Genomic DNA, 21,406 nt, shown 5'->3' on the forward strand with positions numbered 1-21,406 from the left:
TCGTAATTTGAACATCCCGTTTTGCTGCCTGAAAAGAGCTGGACTGGACTAGGATATTGTCCAGGTAACATTGCACGCGCACCGGCCTCAGCCTGAGGTAGGCTGCTATGACCGTTAAAACCTTCGTGAAGACTCTTGGGGCTGAGGACAGGCCGAATGGTAGGGCCCTGTATTGGTAATGCCGGTGCGCGTAGCAAAACCTGAGGAACTTGCGATACTGAGGGTGGATGGGAATATGCAGATACGCCTCTGTGAGGTCTATTGAAGAGAAATAATCTCCCTTCCTGACGCTGGCTAATATGGATTTTAGGGACTGCATCTTGAACCTTCTGTAGGTCACAAAATAATTTAATCCCTTTAAATCCAGTATCGTCCTCCATCCCCCTGAGGACTTGGGAACCAGAAACAGAATGGAGTAAAACCCCATTCCCTCCTGCTCCTTTGGTACTGGTTCTATAGCCTGAATTTCGAGCAGATGAGAAGTCATCAGGTCTGTCTTGACCCTGTTTCGGGAGAGAGGGCAACTTATGAAGCGGTTTGGAGGGGGGGGAGTAAAATTCTAAGGTGAGACCGTACTTGATGGTCTCTACCACCCAAGCGTCTGAGGTGGTGCTTTCCCAGACGTCACTGAACCTTTGTAGTCTGCCCCCAATGGGAGAGTCCTCCCTGGCATCACTTAGACTGCCTGTAAGCGCGGCCTCCTGCTCCCCTGAATGGACGCTTAGTCTGAAACTAGCCTCTGGCTCCAGTGTTTTGGCGATCCTGGAAACGATCCTGTCTGGGATAGAAGGATCGCGAGCCTTTCGACTAGTCCCAGGATTGCCCTGATCTAAAGGGCTGCCTCCACTCCCAGGGACCGCTGGTACGAAAGGCTTGTTTTCAGAAGTCCTGAGATGTCCTTCTGTCTACTTTCTTAGAGGGATGCACTAGGACCTTGCACTTGTCCTTGCCCTCACTAACGTGTGGATCCAAAATGGAACTAAACAAATGTGTCCCGGTGTATTTGGACGTGGACAGACACCACTTGGCTTTCAAGTCTGTCCTCCAATGCTTCAGCCATAGGAGCCTACGAGAGGCAACTGTGGCAGCTATTGATCTTGCGGAATATTTAGTGGAGTGCAATGTGGCATCTGCTATGTATTGTGAAGCAGCCAAAATCTTAGCCAAAGTTTGATGTGTTCTAACCTGATCTGGTGGTACACTGGTCTGCAGTTCGCGTAGCCACATGATACAGGCCCTGGCGAAGAAGGAGGAAGAGGTTGCCACCTTGGCCACCCATGCCGAAGCCTGGTGAGCCCGACGGAGAGAGTGCTCAAATTTCTTATCCTTGGCCTTCAGAGCCTCTGCCATGTCCCCTGGAATAGCGGATGTAGAGAATAGAGAAATCAGAGGACTATCCACAGTAGGAACCTCTAACAGAGAGGAAAATGATGGGGAGACATTAAACAATTTCTTCTCTATGCTGTTAGATGCAGGTGGAGCAGCCAAAGAGAACCATTGTTCCTCCATGGAGGTACGGAAGACTTCTGGGCAAGGAATATATTTGTCCCCTGTTACCTTCTTTGCGAACAGAGGATTGGACTCCTGACTGGTAGAAGGTCTCTCCTCCTGTACAGAAGTGAGATTAACAGTGGAAATTGCCTTGATTAATAGAGATTTAAGAAGAGAAGGGTCAAAGACACCTGCAGTCTGAGTCTGTTCAGGGACAGTCTCCTCATTGTCTGACAAGGGAATATCAGCTACGTCAAGGTCAACCAACTCAGCCTCACCTAACTGAGAGGAGGTTTCTGAAACCTCTGTGGCAGAAACCGTAGCCCTCCTTCTATGGGAGGAAGATTGACAAGGCAGTTGACCCTTGGAAGACATAAACTGGTTAAATGCATTCTGCATAAAGGCCTGAAACTGAGCAGACCAAATATCTTCCTGAGACCTGGTACTATGGCCCACTGTGACTGAACCATGATCTGATGATGCAGATGATGAGGAGCGAGGAGAACCAATCTGCTCAGTTCCCCCCCCCCCCGAGGAGACCAGGTCCTGAGAACTTCCTGATGTGGAACAAATGCAGACTCGGGTGTGGGTAATTCCAATGGGGCGGGGGAAACCATGTCAGCCTCATTGGCCCTAAGTCTTTGTGCTCTGGAAAATTGTTTTTCTAATGCCAAATGTCTCCTTGAGGCCTCTCGCTCAGCCGTTTTTGGGGGCTCCTTCTGTGTTAAATGTTTTGTTTTGGCCTTTTTCTTCCCCCCCAACTCTGATTCAGTGGATCTGCGTTTTTGTTGTTGTGGGGGAGGCATAGAGGAGCCCTGCGAAGCTGAAGGAGGGACACTGTCTGCCATTGCGCACAGATATACCGAGTAGGAAATACCTGTAGGGGGGGAGCACCCAGGTACGCAGATCAATTGACAGAGATGGAAAGAATCAATCCTCGCTCTGTACAACTGCAATGGCCGGACAGTCAAGTGATTTGCTAAAACCCCTTGATAAGCCTGTGACAATGCCACACTAACAGAACAGTTGGAATAAAGTTCACTCTTCTCGCTCCTTCACCAGGTATTAGTGAGGTAGAGTATCAGTACTCAGATATTGCTTCTCCTCTAGGAGCTGCGATTGTCTTGTTTTTGTTTTTTGTCTTTTTTGTTTTTTTTTCTTTCCCCCCCCCCCACAATATGGGGCTGAAATCAGACTCCCAAAAAGTAGTATAAGCCCCCTCTGAGGGCTAATCAACTCTTAATAATACCAGGAAAAAATCTCCGTGCAAATTGTCCACCCAATATGGTGAGGGCCTAAGGACACACTCAAGATGGCGTCCTGAAGGAGACAAAACACACCCTCAAAATGGCCGCCCCCAGTGAAGACATGTGGCCAAGATGGCGGCCGCACTCTCTGTTAGTAAAAAACGTTGGAGCAATAATAAGAAACCAGGAAAGGAACAAAGACAAAGAGCACTAAGTAAAGGGAGAGATTCTCAGTAAACAGGGAAAACCCTGAGCAACTTGCGTTTCCTGGTCGCCTTAGATCCAAATCTGAATGAGGTGTCCTGAAGAAAGGTAGCTGACGAGCCAAAGCTGAGCCTGTAACGGAGCCGATCCAACGCTCCAAGGAAAAAAAACGGCTAATTGAAGCTCTGAGCCTGCAAGGAGCCAGTCTGCAAGAAGCCGATCAAACTCCAAAGGAAAGCTGGCTGATTGAAGCTCTGATCTTGCAAGGAGCTGATCTAATGCTCCAAAGGAAAGCCGGCTGATTGAAGCTCTGAGTCTGCAAGGAGCCGATCGAGGCTCCAAAGGCGAGCCGACTGATCGGCCAGAAAAACCGGGCACGCAGCCAGCTGGCCTGAATGCCTACAGCCTCCAAAAATTTAAATTTATCAATTTGAGTATTCCATTTAAATGAGGCCAATTAAAGAACAAATTTATGCTAACTAATTGAAACTGTGTCAATGAAATCACTGTTAAAGAAACCTAATCTATCCGGAGCAAAAATAATCATGTGCTGCAAGCTCAAGACTAAGTCAAAACTGGAGTCACTCCCAAAGGAGGGGCGTGGCCAAAGTTCTGACCTAGTCTGCTGAGCAGGAAGGCTGTTAATAACCCATCCGGTGGATTCTACAGACATCCTGCTGGAGAAGAGAGAGTATCTGTTTTATTTAGGACTGATAGAAACACTTCCATGTCACTCAGTTACCAGAACACATCTGTACATTTATCTATATTCATGTGCAAACTCAGTCATTATCAGTATTACTAAGTATATATTTGTTCCTTCATCACAGGACAAGGCAATATTAACAAATAACTTGGATGTATGAAAATAACTATTATCAATTGCCAACAGAGCTGTCACAAATACAGCACTTTCGTCTGCAGCCAGTTCACATAAGAACGTAGAAACATAACAGCTTTGCCAGATCACACTAAAGACCTATCTGCTTAGCATATGGATTCCCATAATAGCCAACAAATGCCCTTTGGAAGTCACAAATAAGATAAGGAGCCAAAAGTCCAACTTCCATATACAAAATCCTCTCAAGATATCACCTACTTTTAAAGGAAATGTGCTCCAAGCTAAGAGTTTTTTTTCACTGTCCTTTTCTAGTTCTAAAACGTCCTTTTCATTTATGGGACACCCGAAAGACATATTATTCCCAAAACAGCTACTGTATATAATTGAAATGCACAAAAACACTGCGATACTATTTAGTTTCAGTTCCTCTCCTGAACATTCTTTACCAACCTGACAAATTGATTTGGCATCTTCTGTGAATCATGTTCTCAAAACATTTCTTCTTTATAGCTTATTCAGGACTCCTTCCATATTTATGGGGGGGGGTATGGCAGAAAGAAAAGATTGATCTAATCTACTAATTTGAAATGATTTTAAGGTTCCTTCACAATCTTGTTTCATTACCAGAATCTAATATAGTTTACTCCCATCTGTACATTAATTATAATATTATATTATGTTAACTTATGTCATGAAGTAGCAGAGGATATATCTGCATGGATAATCTCTGTGGATAGAAAAAAGCCCATTGGATCAGATTTCACAAATTATACCTAGAGAAACAACATTTCAACTTGTACTAGATGGCTGGGTATATAAAACCATTTATTCCTTTTTCTGTTCTAGAAATCTCATAAACACATTCCTAGCGTGAAACTTTAGAGGCTGAACTTATTGATAAAAGTGCACTTTTCGCATATAACTTTAATTTAAAAAATGTGCACAAAGAAACAAGGGACCCTATATAGCAATAGCAATAGAACTTAGACTTAATATATCACTTCTCAGTGCTTTACAGCCCTCTCTAAGTGGTTTACAGAGTCAGCATATTGCCCCCAACAATCTGGATCCTCATTTTTACCAACCTTGGAAAGATGGAAGCCTCAGTCAACCTTGAGCTGGTGAAACTCGAACTGCCCAACTGCTGGCAGCCGGCAGTCAGCTGCCCAACTGCTGGCAGCCTGCAGTACTGCATTCTAACCATTGTGCCACATATCATTTCATGCAACTGTCACATCTTACAGAGGTTCCCAATCAGGGGTGCTTGCACCCCCTGGGGGTGCGAGATGATATTCCAGAGCATGCAAAAACTTGGGTTTTCAAAATTATAGTGTATCTGTATAATTCATTGCTGTTATTTCAAACTTTTGTAAGACGTGCGAGAATATATCAGAAGCGTTCTAGGGGTGTGGGGTATAGAAAAGGTTGGGAGCCGCTTTTATAATTATATTTGGGGAAAGACTGAATTAAAACACATCACCTTCTATACAAACAGAAATGTTCTTTTTCTTTAAAAAAAGAAACACATATGAATGTTTTGTTAAACAAAGAAATATTATCTATTTAATAATAAATGTCCATAATTAAATGCATTCTAAAAGGATCTTTTCTGAATGATGCAAAATATATATTTTGTATATATTTTCATATTTAAAGTCAATCAGATAAAAATAAAGAGCTCTGGGATGTAAGATAAAAGACTTTTTTTATTAACTGCTGAGCTTTCGTTAACAACCTGTTAACATCATCAGAGCAAAGGGCTAAATGAGGAGGGGGAACATGTGCATAAATTTACATAACAGTTAAAAAAAAACGGTTGAAGTGAGGCATGTGCACATATTGTGCTAAAGAAGCTCTTAAAGGCATAGAGCAGTCAGTCTCAAGACCATTTTAAAAGTCGCGCTTGTCAGCTGTTTGGTGCGTAGATCCAGCATGCCTTTTAGCCAGCCTCTTGGATTGTATAGTTTGTTTGGTGTAGGGTTGTTGTGTGTGTGTGTTTTGTTGGGTACGGTTATTTGGAATGTTTGTGTGTGTTCGTTTGTTATGATTATTAGTTGTGGGTGGTTTTGTGGTGTTTGGGAATTGGGCTGTAATATTTTGTTCCATTGAATGTGATAAGTCATATTTCATTGCAGGGCAACCACATATTGGGAGAGTTTATCCAAACGCAAGACTACCAGCTATGAACAACTAGCTTTTTTACATAACTGCATCCACAACAACCTCCCACCAAAATCTTTACGCAAGAAGCCTCCAATTAAATCACCAGAAGGTTATGCAGCAGTTTGGCAGTTCCAACGCTGCATCATGCGTGCCATGATTAATCACCATCACAGATGCATTGATGCCCAAACTACCAGAATCCAGCACCATCGTGAACAATGCCGATCCATCCTCACCCAAGAACATTTCAACATCCTCAACCTCTTAATATACCATACAACCCAAAAAACACGACAGCGCAAAACAGAGATACTTCAAAGAAAAACTGAAAGCTTAATCACCTCAAACAAGAAAGAAGTCCTTGAAAAATTGGTACACAACCTTTCATCTAGGACCTTGACCAGTCAACAAACCTCACTGTTACAACGTGATGCTGGTACCAACCTTAAGGATGCCAAACACCTTGATTTCGCAGCTTCATTTGAACCAATCATTCACCGCATCGAAAGCAGTGAAGACATTAAAAACACCATCAGACAACGAATATCAGGACTACTTATCAACCACAGAACATACCACACGTTACCAAAATCTGAAAGCAGAGCTTTAGAGGATCTAAGAAAAGACAAATCCATCATCATCCTCCCAGCTGATAAAGGTAGATCTACAGTAATTTTAAATAAACATGATTATGACCAGAAAATCCTTGATCTACTTAATGACAAAACTGCATACCGCATCACCAACAAAGATCCTATGACATCACTCACCAACCGACTTAACAACACTTTAAACAGACTCAAGAGGCAAAACAGAATAAATGATGAAGACCACAGATCCATCCGACCCAGAGACACGGCCATGGCACGTATATATGGACTCCCCAAAATTCACAAGGTAGGAGTTCCTTTAAGACCTATCGTATCTTTCAGAGGTACACCCACCTATGGCCTAGCAAAGTGGTTAAGCTTAAAAACCCAAACACCTGATCAGTGACTCCCTAACCACGGTGAAATCCTCTGAAGATTTTTTGATGAAATTATGTACATTAAAGGTTAGAGACGATGAAATCATGATCTCATTCAATGTAGTATCCCTCTTCACATCCATTCCCCAAAATCTAGCCATCTCTATTTTTAGAAACCTTCTGCAAAAAGGAGAAATACAACACCCCAATTCTCCTAGCACAGAGGACTACATACAATTACTGGGTTTCTGCCTTCAAACTTATTTTACTTACAAAGACACAACTTATGAGCAAGTGAAGGGCACACCCATGGGGTCACCCATTTCAAGCATCATCGCTGAAGCAGTACTGCAGGATCTAGAATGTGTTGTCATGGCTGATTATCAACCTAGTTTTTTGGGTTAGGTACTTGGACGACACCTTTGCAGTCATTAAGCGATGTGATACCACCAAATTCTTACAGAAACTGAATTCATTCCATCCAGACATCCAATTTACAGCAGAAGAGGAGGACAACAACACCTTACCCTTCCTGGATGTCTTGGTCCATCGCCTTCCAGATGGCAACCTATCAACCACCGTCTATCGCAAAACCACTCACACTGATAGAATTCTCCACTACCAAAGCAATCACCCTATATCGCATAAAATCAGCTGTTTAAGAACTTTATTCAAAAGAATCAAGACCCACTGCAGCACAGAAACAGCAAAATCTAAAGAGAAAGCATACCTTCTCATGAGGTGGTGGCTCCGACCTGGTGGAATCAACTTCCCCCCGAGGTTCGAACTACTCCCACCCTGCCGGCCTTTAAGAAAGCCATTAAAACTCTCCTGTTCCGGCAGGCCTGGGGCTGATGTCCCCGGGGGGGGGGGGCGGGATATGATCGGACTCACGGTATGACTGTATTATTTTATTGTTTTATGATTGTTTTAATCTCTGTACGCCACCCTGAGTCCTTTGGGATTGGGCGGCATATAAATAAAATTAAATACAAATACAAATTCTCAGCATATGCAAACAAAATAATTACCCACCAAGCTTCATCAAACGTTGCTGCAAAGATAAAACACCACACTCAAACTACAATGCTCCAACGAATACAACTTGGGCAACACTCCCATACATCAATGGAGTCTCAGAAACAACCGGCAGGATCCTTGCCCCATACAATATCAACATAGCACATAAACCCAACCAAACATTATGTTCCCAGTTGATGCAACCCAAAGAACCATTACCAATCAGTGATTTGTCCTCCATCGTATACAAGATCAACTGCAACACATGCCAATGTAACTACATTGGAGAAACATCAAAAAGACTTAAGACCAGAATACATGAGCATGTTTTGGCAGTAAGAAGACAAGAACAGTGCTCCCAAGTCTGGACCCATATAGCTGAGCATGGCCACACTTTCAACTTTAAAGGAGCAGAAGTCATTGCTCATGATTCCACCAAAGGAGGCCGTCTTTTAAAAGAACTTGGTTTTCAGACTGTCATTCTATTAATAGACACATAAACCTACTACCTCCTTACCAAACCCTAAAAAGACATTTACAAAAACATAAAATACCTAAACACTTCAATCCAACCAATAATAACACAAAAACACCACCCCAGCCACTTATCAAACCCCAAACCAACACAATAGATATCCTTTCTACAACACAATCCTTTTCATCAAACCTAACTAAAGAATATAATTCTAACACAACCATGACAACTCACACAACCAACACACCATGTTCTGATATTCTCACACACAGAAACAACAACCCCCCTGACCACAACATCCAGGACACAAACATCCAAAACATAAATCCTGCAACCTCACAAGATACTCACACACAACAAAACATACACACACAACACCTAAGTAACAACAGAATATTAAGACCAAGACCAAAACTCCCCCCTGCAATGAAATATGACTTATCACATTCAATGGAACAAAATATTACAGCCCAATTCCCAAACACCACAAAACCACCCACAACTAATAATCATAACAAACGAACACACACAAACATTCCAAATAATCGTACCCAACAAAACACACACACACAACAACCCTACACCAAACAAACTATACAATCCAAGAGGCTGGCTAAAAGGCATGCTGGATCTACACGCCAAACAGCTGACAAGCGCGACTTTTAAAATGGTCTTGAGACTGACTGCTCTATGCCTTTAAGAGCTTCTTCGGCACAATGTGTGCACATGCCTCACTTCAACCGTTTTTTTTTAACTGTTATGTAAATTTATGCACATGTTCCACCTCCTCATTTAGCCCTTTGCTCTGATGATGTTAACAGGTTGTTAACGAAAGCTCAGCAGTTAATTAAAAAAAAGCCTTTTATCTTACATCCCAGAGCTCTTTATTTTTATCTGATTGACTTTAAATGTCCATACCTGGGATTCCTATATTCAAAATTATTAAAGACACATATTTTCATATATAAACCCTCAATAAAATTTCTATGATAGCCTAGTGATTGAATCCATTTATGCATATTTTCTGAGTAAATTTGTTACATTCATAATTAACAATTTTCCTTAAACAAATATTTATTGTTCTTATAAGTAAGCATACCGTAGTAAATTGGAAAGGATTATGTATAACTTACAGCAGTATAGCAAGATGTACTAAATAAAAAAGCCAGGCTGTTAAGAGCTTTAGTGGAAAACCTGCTCTGGGTATAATCATCATCCAAACTAAATATGTGTCAGCCTCTTCTGGATCGGTGACTTATTTATGGAATTAATTCCCCATATCCATTTAAATAGGGCCCATTTTGATCAACTTTCATCAAATGAAAAATTAGGAGTAACTGAATTTGCTTAGGTTTAAAATTCAGTCTACCAAAAGCAGCGTTACTTTTTAGCAATCATTGTACAATTGGTTATTAGATTTAAAATGTTTGTAAGCCTTTGAAAAAATTGCTATTAATAAAAGCAACTGGACTTTGTTTTCCTTGAAGACTTTTTGCTTCTCATCTAAGAACTGAAAAAGCTTCTTGGATGAGAAGCAAAACATCTTCAAGGAAAAACAAAGTCCAATTGGCTTTTGAAAAAGCACCTTTGGAACAACCATGACCTGAATGACTGAGAATTTCCATAGATATTTTGCTATTAATAAATGAATCAAGAATCTTTGAAATAATTAATCATGTCAGTAAAATTTTATGTAAGTAAGCTACCACCATAAACATACTATGTATAATACCTTTGCTTATGTTGACTACTATAGGTTTCTGACAGCAATTCAAACAAGAGTTGTATTCAATAAAGCTTTAGATGAGTTGCAACATACATATCTTCAAAATCAGATTCTCTGCCTGAAAACAATCACTTTGTGCTCCTGATATAATCTGTAAATGGTCCCTCATTATTAACAGCCAATGTCTCCTCCATGTTGTGTGTCTATGTGGCTGAGTCACATAGCTGTGCATGAGATGCTGTCACCTGCACTCAGTCAAATATGATTTATTTATTTATTTTGCAAAGGGGTAAGCAAGGGAAGGGGAGGGAAGGAGAGAGAGGGAGAGGAAGAGGAGAGAAGAGACAGAATGGGACAACTCACCGAAGTTATCCCATGGTGAATTGGCCATGTAAGTTGTCGGGTGGCAATTTGGCCACAGCAAGTTGGCCAATGCAAGTTGTCATAGACTCTAGAAGAGACTAGAAACTACCCAGAAACTAGTCCAAAGAACACAGATCTTCTACTGGGCTTCAGGTCAAAAAAGAGATTGAGTGGCATCAGGAAAGGAAAGATGAACAAATATAAAAAGTGAAGAGAAAGAGAAAAGCAACTCATTCTCTATTCTTTCTGGAAAAATGACAAGAACAACGTGAGAGCAATCAACCTGACAGTTAGCTCATGCTAACATTAAAAATAGTAAATCATGAATAAAATTAGTTAAAAACTAATTACATTCAGGTATCCTATTTTAACAATGTTTTCACATGCATTTATTATGTAAAATTATATTTCCAGTAGAATAAAAATGTGTCATTTATCAATTTTGTTAATAATTTGGGATGTTTATACATTTAAAATGTATTATGTACTTTTTGAAAAATGTCTGCCCCCACTGCCACCCCACAGGCCAACACAAATGCTGCTCAGAAGACATCATGCCTTTGGCACCTAGTTTAGAAGGAATATGTCCAGCAGCTGAAAAAAACACCAATGTTTTTCTTTTATTCCCTTCATGAGGTTAACAACCATAGTAATGACTGCCCAGAAGCTAGTAAAAAGAATTTTTTTACAGAAAAAACTTGGATGATAATAAATAGCACCTCTTTATTACTGTAATGTGTTGCATTATTTCTCTTTAATATTTTTTTATTGTTGTAAACCGCTGGAGTCCATACAGATTATATCAGTACACAAATAAATTAACAAATAAATAACTCCTGGGCAATGAGCTGTTCCATTTTACGGATGTGGCCCATATGGTATGTTGCAATGTAATCAGTGCTGTTTTTTATTGCTATTGTTGTCATAGTCTTCAAATATAGGGGGAAAATTAGTTGACATCTCTGGAGTTTTTATCCAATAGAATTGCTATTGACTAGAAAGAGTCAAAGCACAATCATTGTTCTAAAGCTAAAAGGTTCTTAAAGACTAAAGTAGATTTAGTGCATTAATATTGGAAACCTTTACTTTTCTACTCAAAATTGGAAATAGGAAAAGATTGGAAGAAACAATATGAGCACATCTTTTCAAGGAGTGTTCTGAAATGATCCAGTTTTCAAAACAGATTTTCAATAGCATAGTTTACCTTCACTGACATTATCAAAAGAAACATTTGACAAACAGTATTATATAACTGTTAATAGTAATGGATGCTGTTTTAAGGGTCAACAATAAGTGGTCAAAGGTATCAAATGCATATATTATGCTATAAATACAGTAAAGGCAAAGCAGGAGAAGCTTAGAACAGCTTTCCTTATTCCACCATTCCAGCATCTACCTGACAGGCTTTATACTTTGACATAAATTTGAAAAGTGAATCTTAACAGCTTTCCAACTATGAATATAGCTACATACTTTCAAGTTGAAGTGTGTTGCAAAATACACAGAAAATAGGCTACATTTTCTCCATAAATCCCTACTATCATTGCAAAGAATTTTGGAGTGAATTTATTCTTGCTATTTGTGTCCATTTGGAATATCATCATTGTAAATACCACCGTAGTTCTTTTCTTCTCTCTTCCTATAAACTATATTTTCAAATATGAAAAAAACCCAAAACCTATTTGAATTGCATTATTATGGAGCTGAAAAGTTTTACACTACATTCCTAGATAAGTACCTGAGATAGTAGAAGGTTTATCAGGAAATATTGATTGGAAAACTGTTAAATATAAAATTAAAGCATGAACATAGCTATTAGGTACCTCTGTGGTGAGAAGGGAAAAGTCTGTGGATTAACTTTGAACTTTAACTTTAGCCAGACTTTCAGGTGCCATCGTCTTGCTTATACAGGGAATTTCATGAAAATACATTTATATAACAGTCTAACTGTACAATATAGATTTCAATAATTTCCAGTCCAAGAAAAAGAACATGATTTGTGCATGTTGAATGCTGATATACTAAAAGCTTATATTTTAATCACAGCCCTTTAATATGAAGTTTATACTTGTATTACTTGCATTACAGTAATAATCCCATCTGCCTTAGTGAACTCAGTGTGCTTATTACTGCTTCTACATGCACAGGATTGCATTACTAATATATTATAAATTTATAATTATGACACCAATTTTTTCTGGAAAGACAAAGTACCCATTCAGTTTCCACGTATTGCATTTACATTACGATAGACATGGAATATGGGTTTAATGTTGTTGGAAGAAAAATCTTCATCATGGTTCAGTCCAAGCCAGGGATAAACAACATGGCGACTGGTTTAGAAAGAAGGTTGTAGTTTATTGAAGAGGGAAGCCAGACAGAAAGATAGCTCTGGCAGAAAAGAGAGAAAAAAAGGGCTGAGCACATATGGGGAGTGGGTTTTTATACCCTCTGGAGCCTTTTGTTTGGAGTTGCTTCCTGTGGCATAAACTTTGACCTAGGTCTGAGTGTGCCCTTTGGTATCTGCATATTAATCCTATTATGTCCTGTCTTAGAGTTTGGGTGGGGTATGTAAATTTTAGGTGACTTTGTCTTCTTGATCTTCTAGTTGGGGCCTCCATCTGCATTTCTACAGAGCTGGTTTCTGCTTGGGAGAGGGAGACCTGGGGCTATTAAGAAAAACTGGGCATGCTTTTCTGCCTCTTTAAGATCCTTTGAGGAAATATATTTTTCTGCCCTTTTAATATTTCCTTCTCTGGGGGGCTGACTTCCCACAATGCTAAAGTGTAATTCAGTAATGTTTATAGAAAATTCAGTCCCATTAGGTTAGTAAGTTTGGAAACTAATAAGTAATAGCAGTATCAAAACATTTTATAGAACATTTTTATTATATTCAATTCATGAGCAACCCAATTTTTAAAGAAATGAGAAAAATATAATTATAGTAATTTAGTAAGAAATTATATTTAAACAATAATAATTTCAATAAAATTATGCAATCTTCCAAAGTGACAATATGGCTTTGTATTTAAAAGTAATATGTAAAGCACAAATTATATATTTAAAAGGAGATCAAAGTAAACCCTCCTAACAGAATTGTAAATTGTATTATTTTTCATATACTCACACCATATTCATTTTTTCCATTTTTTTTTCAATTTCAATTGATGCTATGCTTATACCAGAGACAAAAAACTACCGTTTTAAATTTTTTGATATTATTATCTACTAAAGACGTATTTTTAGTTTCTGATATCTAATAACTGAAACAAAGTTTAATTGCTGTTCTCTATTCCTAAAGTTTTTTTAAAAATACCTTAAAATAATCCAGTCCAGTGGGATTTACTTCTGAATAGGGATTTCTGTGCATGTGTGTGTATGTGTGTTTGTGTGTTTGTTTGTCTATAAAATTGTTTTTATTAATGAAATATCTCAGTGAGTTCAGTAAGCTTCTACAACTAACAGTGGGTTTATTTCATATATTAAAAATAAATTTAAATTTAAAATACATTTCCAAGGAAAATAATGTTATTTCTGTAGCTTCCTGTCTTCTATAATAAAGAGATACTCAAGATTATTTACCTTGACTATTACCTGAATTAAACTGAATCACAGTACATGGTTGATATAAAATGATCTTTAGATGACTAAATATCTATACAAATCTCTATTTTTGAATACTACATGATCAGTGGATATTCAAATATTGGTCTCATTTCATTTTACAGTTTAGCAATTTGAGGTATGGATTTTTTTTTCTAAACTGCTCCTTAATAAATAAAAGTTGATCCTTTATAAAATAACATGGGGTCCCATGTAATTCTTTTTATGGAAGTCTTGAAAATCTATAACCACTATGTTATAATGCTATGTTTGCCAATGACCACTAGGAGTGCTATATCAGGGCTTTTCAACCTTTACACAGATTGTACCACTTTTAGCACATAACAATATTTGAGTACCACCAGTGCTTAACAAGTGTCAAAACCTTGATAACTAAAACAGGAGGGGGGGTTGGGATTTACTGATTAGATTCATTTGTTGTTATAGAAATGGCTAGTTTATATTATTATGGAAAATTAAAAAGTTGAGGTTCAATGTTAATGCTTCCTTCTACTGCAACAGAGGAAGTCGGAAGTCAATGCCTTTTCTTCTCTTTCTCCCTTCTCCCCTTCACTTTTCCCCCTTTTTCCTCCCCACTGTGTCCTATTATTTGCTTTTGTATTTTTGTATTTTATTCTATAATCTAATAAAATGTTACAAACCATTAAAAAAAGGAAAAAGTACCAGTTTTAATTTCTTCGGTGGCGAGATGATCCTGGAGCTTCTGCCCAGCCCCCATAGCCCTGCAGAAGCGTGGATCAGCTATAGCTGTGCATGCCTTCTATGCAGCACTGCCACCACTTCAGCTCCTTCCTCTCCCCTGCTACACTTGTCTAGGACGGTCGCATACCACCTGCCAGGTGCCAAATTAAAACCTGCACTAAATAAATAAATAAAAACCATAGGAGTCACTGTGCAATCAGTGTTACTTGTATTGGGATTCATCAGGCATAGATAGCCTCCAGAGGAATTCCACTGCAAGGACAAAGCTGGTCATATAGCGCCTTTCAGTGGAGTACCTTTCCCTTTAGAGATCTTAAGTATCTTTAAGCATTTTAAATATCTTTCACACCAGACTATTTAGATATGCTCCTCAAATGCAATTGACTGCTCATATGGTCTGTGATGGCACCTCACGTATACTGTAAGACATATTTTGTGTACCTCAATGTGATAGCAAAATTCCATGTTATTGAAAAGTATGTAGAAAGGATTAAATGCTATTTGAACAATAGATCCAGAAATCTATCTGCAATGTTGTTTAAAATTTGTTCCATAGTATATATTCAATTTCCTGGAAGAAATTCTTGGAAAATTATGCCCATGTAAGAAATTAACCCACTTGAATATTATAGCTTAGAACTCTGCAGAATTCTATATCTGTCAATCATGTTGTATCTAACATACATTTGTTTAGCCACAACTTGCCAATACCATACAAATAGTTCATATTCACACAATGGCAACAATTATCACTTCAGTGGCCCTAGAAGCTATTCTGGATGCAATTTAAACATCAAAGGACAAGTAGAGCCTAATCTGAATGACTGTATCTCGTATTCCAACTCTGAACAACCAACTTCCTTTTCTTCTTGTCTCCAAATGTGCTTTTAAAAAACTTGCTTAATGAAGAAACGTGAAGAATTTGAAAATGAGCATTTTGTACCAACAAAGGTATCAAAATTAGGCTTTGTAAACTAAGGAATTTGAAAACTATGGAACAAAATCTTTGAAATATGAAGATTTACATTCTCCAATTCCCTATATTCTCTGTCAATTTCAAAATCACTTGATAGATAACTGAACATAAAACTAGTACAAGAACTAACTAGAAATACAACTAACCCTTTTTTTAAAAAAAAAAAATTTAGATACTGTTCTTTAATTACTAAGACATGGTATTCAGCAACCTGCATGGTAGTTTGTTCTGGTGCTTGAAAAGAATTCTGGCAGCTCAACTTTATCTATATGTACAAGCAAATATACTTTGTTAAGATTAAAAGGCTTTAATTCAAAGTCAGTACTTTGAATACAATAAGACATTTGCAAATTAATTTTTTAAAAAATAGTTTTATTGACTAACAAAGTCATTTTCAAAGAAAGTAACATTCCGATGTCTGTATCTGAAGCTAGCTGATAAAACTCAAAGACCAGATAATTTAAATGAACTCTGCGCTGCAAACAAAATACTGTTCCAGCTTTTGGATGAAAGTAATGACTGGAGACCAAAAAATATTACAAATATTTCAACTGTTCTCTTTGTTGCTTGAAAAAAGGAAGTAAAATGAGGTATAAGGAGACACATATAAGTGCACCCACCAATTATCAAATTGATTAAAAAGAGGGACAACATGATTGAAAAGGAAACACATCACCTTTAATAACAATCTTCAGATCCATAGCTACACAAGGAAGGAAGGATTTCATAACTCTTGCTTTTGTTAAGAAAGGGAATAGCCTCACTGTTGAATTCAGAAAGATAATCCAACAAAAGAAGTAAATCACAGTCTATACTATACAATACCTTACTACACTGTAACTTAATATACTCTGCTGCACCATATACCATACCATACCATACTATTACTTAGTCAACACATGAAAATGAGCAACATATATAGCAATCTCAACAATATTTATACAAGAAATTAAGTTGTAAGCATTATAATTTATAAAGGCTTATATTTCTCACACATACACTCCTAAAAAAATTCTTGGATTCTTCAACCTCTCATTTAAGTCATCTAAGAAAGTAATTGGAATCCAAACAAAATTAAAATCTCAGGATATATGAAGCTTGGAAGTTATCACTCTTGCTCATTATGAAATGAGTTATTGAAGAAATTATTTTTTCTCACAGTCTATTTGCATATATACTAAGTAGGAAAAGAAAAATGAAGACTCAAATAATAAGAAACAGGTAGGGTCAGGGTTTCAAAAAATGATTTGACACATGTTGTTGATCTATCATCAAGCACAAATGAGCTAATTAATACAAATTATTTTTTTTAAAAAAAAATACTTCCAGGCATTAATGCAACTCAGAATAAAATTGCAGAGGGTTCATCTTCTGAAACAATTTAACCCCACTTTAACAGAGTAAAATATTCAAAAGCAAATTCTTTGCATTTTTATCAAATAGGTTTCAATTTCCATATACGCCAAACCAAAATGAAATCACTTGAATATGGGGTAGCGGTAGGGAAGCAGATGTCACAACTGACTCCTTCTGAAGAAGTGGATCTCTTTTAGGACCAAACATGCCCTGTAGACTAGAGAAATCCACCCATGCACTAACAAATTCAGAACAATGGCTAATACAAGAATGCCAGTGCATAATGCCTAGCAAGAAGGCTTGTCACCCACAGACATATTTCAGCACAATGGTAATAAATGTACAGTGTATTAACTGATCATTGTTGCAAACAAAACACTAAAGTCTTGTGTTTCTATAAATTCTTTGTCCTTCCCTGCCCAGCCCAGCCCTGCCAACGATGTTGAAAGCTAGACGGCTCTTTCAAAGTATTTTCCAATTTAAGGATAGCGATTGCTCAGAAAGTAGATCTACTGGGATTACAGAGACAGCTACAGCTTTGTCCACCTTCCCTCAGTCCCTATGCAGCGTTCTACACACCCTATTCCAGACTATAGAATGCAGAATAACTACGCCAATTTAAGCATTCCCCAGGGATGGCTTAACCGCAGCATTTTAAAACATCTACCATTAACAAGATCAGCCCCAGCTATCTTTTCACCACTTGGAGGTTTTGTTTTTTAAAAAACCTATGAAAAAAGAGAGTGGCTGGATATTTCAAAAACATAATTATCCACTTTAACTTATGCCTCTGAATAGGGAGAGGGATTGCTCCCGAGCCTAGTGTATCGATGGAGGAAGTCGCCGCTTTCGACCTTTTTTCTTACATACCTGCAGATCCACTTCTTTAAGGCACTACCTAACGAACCTCCTCCACGTCCCGGCTGGAGACTCCAGCTTTATCGGACTTGCATCGTTTACAAATTCCCAATCCGTCTTCAGCATCCAGTGGCATGGGGGGAGGGGCGGGAGGAGCGAGGGGATGTCAAGGTGAAAGGTAACTGGAGGAGGAGGTTTTAGATTGCGGGAGGGCTGCTTGTTATTAAATGATTATTAAAGTATTGAGCCGTTGTTTCTCAGTTATCTGAGGAGAGCAGATTTCTATTGCTCGGAAATAATTCAGGAAGCAAAGTAGAGAAGGTAGTTCGGGAACAGGAACGAATTCACCCAATTTCCCAACCGCAGCCATACAAAGCGCAGAAAAGAGCAGGCAGGAGAGGGAAAGAACCGCAGCCTGGGTTGCTTCCCGCCCTCTCAGAGAGCAGCGACGCTCCGATCCTCCGAGGGAAGGCAAGAAACTCCGCGGGAGTCGGTGCGCGTGGATCTACGCGCGCAGAGAGGCATCCCCCTTGGCCGAGTTTTCAACACAGGGAGATCCTTTGGGCTCCTCTCCCTCCGACTCGCTGAGTGCTTTTACCCGGCAGAAGGAAGTCTTCCTTCAGCCGAGGCCGGTTGCCCGCACTTCTCCAGAGGGTTGGCACTCTGGCCTCCCTCTTCCAAGACACCTACGTTAGACAGGATCTCCTCTCTTCCCCGGGAGCGGGGATGATCAGTCGGGATGGAGCTGAAACGAGGGGGGGAAATGTAAAACGAGTCCCCGTCGGAAGATCGCGGATCCGTTAGGATGCTTTGTTAGGCTCTGGACGCATCGCCAACAGATCCTATGGCTAAACGAGGTGCCAAATCCCAAACGGCTTCGCCGAGTCGGCTCTCGGCTTCAGAAAGCAGCGAGGGCGGGTAGCAGTTTTCACGCTTGGTTTCTGCGCGGCGTTTCCGAGAGCGTTTCTATTCTCCGAAATCCTCACACGGGCAGCTTCCCCCCTGGTGTCGGAGGGCTAGATAAGAAAATCCAGCGCTCGCGTCTCCCAAAGGCAGGAACGGTTCCAGTCGAAGGGCGCTCCTGAGGCAGACGCGCCCTTCTCCTTTGGGCGCAGAGAAAGTGAAGAAGGAATGAGGCAGCCGTCGGGTCGTAATCCCGGGAAGGAGTCGGCAGGTCGAGAAAGTCGTGGATCCAATGCTTCCCTCTGAGGAACCGTACGCTCCTTGGAGGCTTGACCCGTCTTCTTGGAGGGCGAATGGCGACCCTTCAGGAGTCTCTCTGAGCCCTCAGACGGGCTGCCGCCGAGTGATTAAGTAAGGAAAGAGTGACCGTCAAGCTCAGGCGAACTCTTTCGTTGTAGCCCTTCTTGCTTTCTCGACTGAGGCGAGAGTGCCTGCTGGCGGCCGTGGCTCAGAAGCCGGCGGCGTGAAACGTTTTGCAAAAGACAGCCTCTGTCTCCCTCCAGTGTTGAGGACGATGCCGAAGTGCAATTGAGGAACGCTCGGGTGGCGCCAAGAAGAGCAGGACTGCAGATTTATTTCTGGTTCAGTTGCACTATTCATTTATTTAGCCATCTTTTTTTTTTTTTTTACAGTCATGATGCTCTTGAGGAATCTTTGAGTATTCTTTTTCCCCTTTGGAGGATAAAGGAACACAAGCAGCAGATCCAGTTCAAACTAGAGAGAAGGATTTGAGGTAGCAATACACTTAGCAATAGCACTTAGACTTCACAATGCTTTACAGCCCTCTCTAAGCGGTTTACAGAGTCAGCATATTGCCCCCAACAATCTAGATCCTCATTTTACTGACCTCGGAAGGGTGGAAGGCTGAGTCAACCTTGAGCCAGTCAGGATCGAAGGAACTGAACTCCTAGCAATGTGTGAGCAGAGTTAGCCTGCTGTACTGCATTCTAACCACTGCATCACCAAGGCTCTAGAAGATAGAAGGTAGTATGTAAGGTGGAAGTGCCCAATGTGTGTATGCCAAGTAAACCTTTAGTGAAGAGACTTATAAATGGGGACCATAACTAAGAAAGTCTTGTCCTTTGTCACTTAAGTTTATTTCCATCAAAACCTATAGAAAAACTTGCAGGGGTAATTGGGAGCTCAAATAGGCATTTATAAAGGAAGGTATACTTAATATCAGTGGTGGGATTCAAATACCTGAACAACTGGTTCTCTGTGTGGACACCACATCTGGAAGTCCACACACTTCCAGTGGGACATTCTGGGCCTGGGAGGCCTCCCCAGCTCAGAACAGACTTCTGGAAATGGCGTCCATGCACTTCCGGCAGTCTGTTCTGGGCCTTGCGAAAAGGGGCTAGGGCAGGGGTGGGGAACCTTGGCTCTTTTATGACTTGTGGACTTCAACTCCCAGAATTCCTGAGTTCAAGGACAGATGTCCTGGGAAATCATCAGGCATCATTTCTGATCTTTAAAAAAATACATTTCATTTGCATAATTCTAATGATATAATTCATGCAGCCTTAAGAAGTAATATTATACAGCTTCATATTGCAAATAGAAAACTTAAATGTGATACTGTTTATTGACTCCAACCAATAGGTTAATGGTTTAGTTGACATCTGAACCCAGGGCTTTCCTACTCATAGTTCAATTTTGTCACTCCTATATTAAAGCACATCTTATTTCAAAATAATTAGATTGAGCAGAAGAAATGGCATAATGGATACAAAGTTAATGAAAGCAATAGAAGCCAACAATTCCCAAAATGAAAGTGAATTCAATTTGTCTGCAGATCTGATCTTAAAATGTGAAATGTTTTCTACTGTCTTCCTATATTCCTGAAAAGAACAATTTAAAAATGTATTTCATTTCATTTTTCCTTATTCTTTCATTTTCTAAAAAAGGGAAATTTCTTTATTGAATCTGTTAAATAATATAAACAACTGATATAGCAGATTTTTATTATACGCACATGTGAGTACTACTTTAAATTTCACCTCAGTCAAAAGTGAGAATAACATAAGAAAAAGTGCTAGTCTGCAACTGCAATTAGTTTGAATTAAAATAAAATACATCCCAAAGGTTTCTATACTTTTGAAACAGTTTTGATGCTTTATTTTTCAAAGAACAGATAACCACGGTAGCCAAAATTGTCACCTTACTGATTTCCATAAGAAAAATGGAAATATGATGCTAAAACAAATGGAATGAAAAGTATATGAGATACTCTCTGTAACTTTAAAAAATAGAGCTGTTATTTCAAAAAAAAACATGACATTTCACTGGAAAATATTTCCCACACTAAAACAAAACCTCAGTTATTTTCTCAAAGAAATTATTATTTCATTTATTCACACAATAATAACAATGATAATGATGATGACGATAACAATAACAATAACAACAACAATAATAGTTGGAAGGGAC

The 21,406-nt window shown here is 39.2% G+C and overlaps 1 protein-coding gene across 5 annotated transcripts in view; it reads right to left on the bottom strand.

The window, feature by feature from the left end:
- The window catches only part of TAFA2 (TAFA chemokine like family member 2), a 311,576-nt gene extending 291,329 nt beyond the window's left edge, over positions 1-20,247 (bottom strand). For all 5 annotated transcript variants that reach the window (XM_039363734.1, XM_039363733.1, XM_039363731.1 and 2 more), the window contains exon 1: positions 18,026-20,247. The gene's annotated coding sequence lies outside the window, so the exon portion shown is untranslated. The remainder of the gene's footprint in view (positions 1-18,025) is intronic.
- Positions 20,248-21,406: the final 1,159 nt, after the last annotated feature.

This window comes from Crotalus tigris, unplaced genomic scaffold (genome assembly GCF_016545835.1).
Source record: "Crotalus tigris isolate CLP2741 ecotype Arizona unplaced genomic scaffold, ASM1654583v1 scf7180000019583.1695794, whole genome shotgun sequence".
Taxonomy (NCBI): domain Eukaryota; kingdom Metazoa; phylum Chordata; class Lepidosauria; order Squamata; family Viperidae; genus Crotalus; species Crotalus tigris.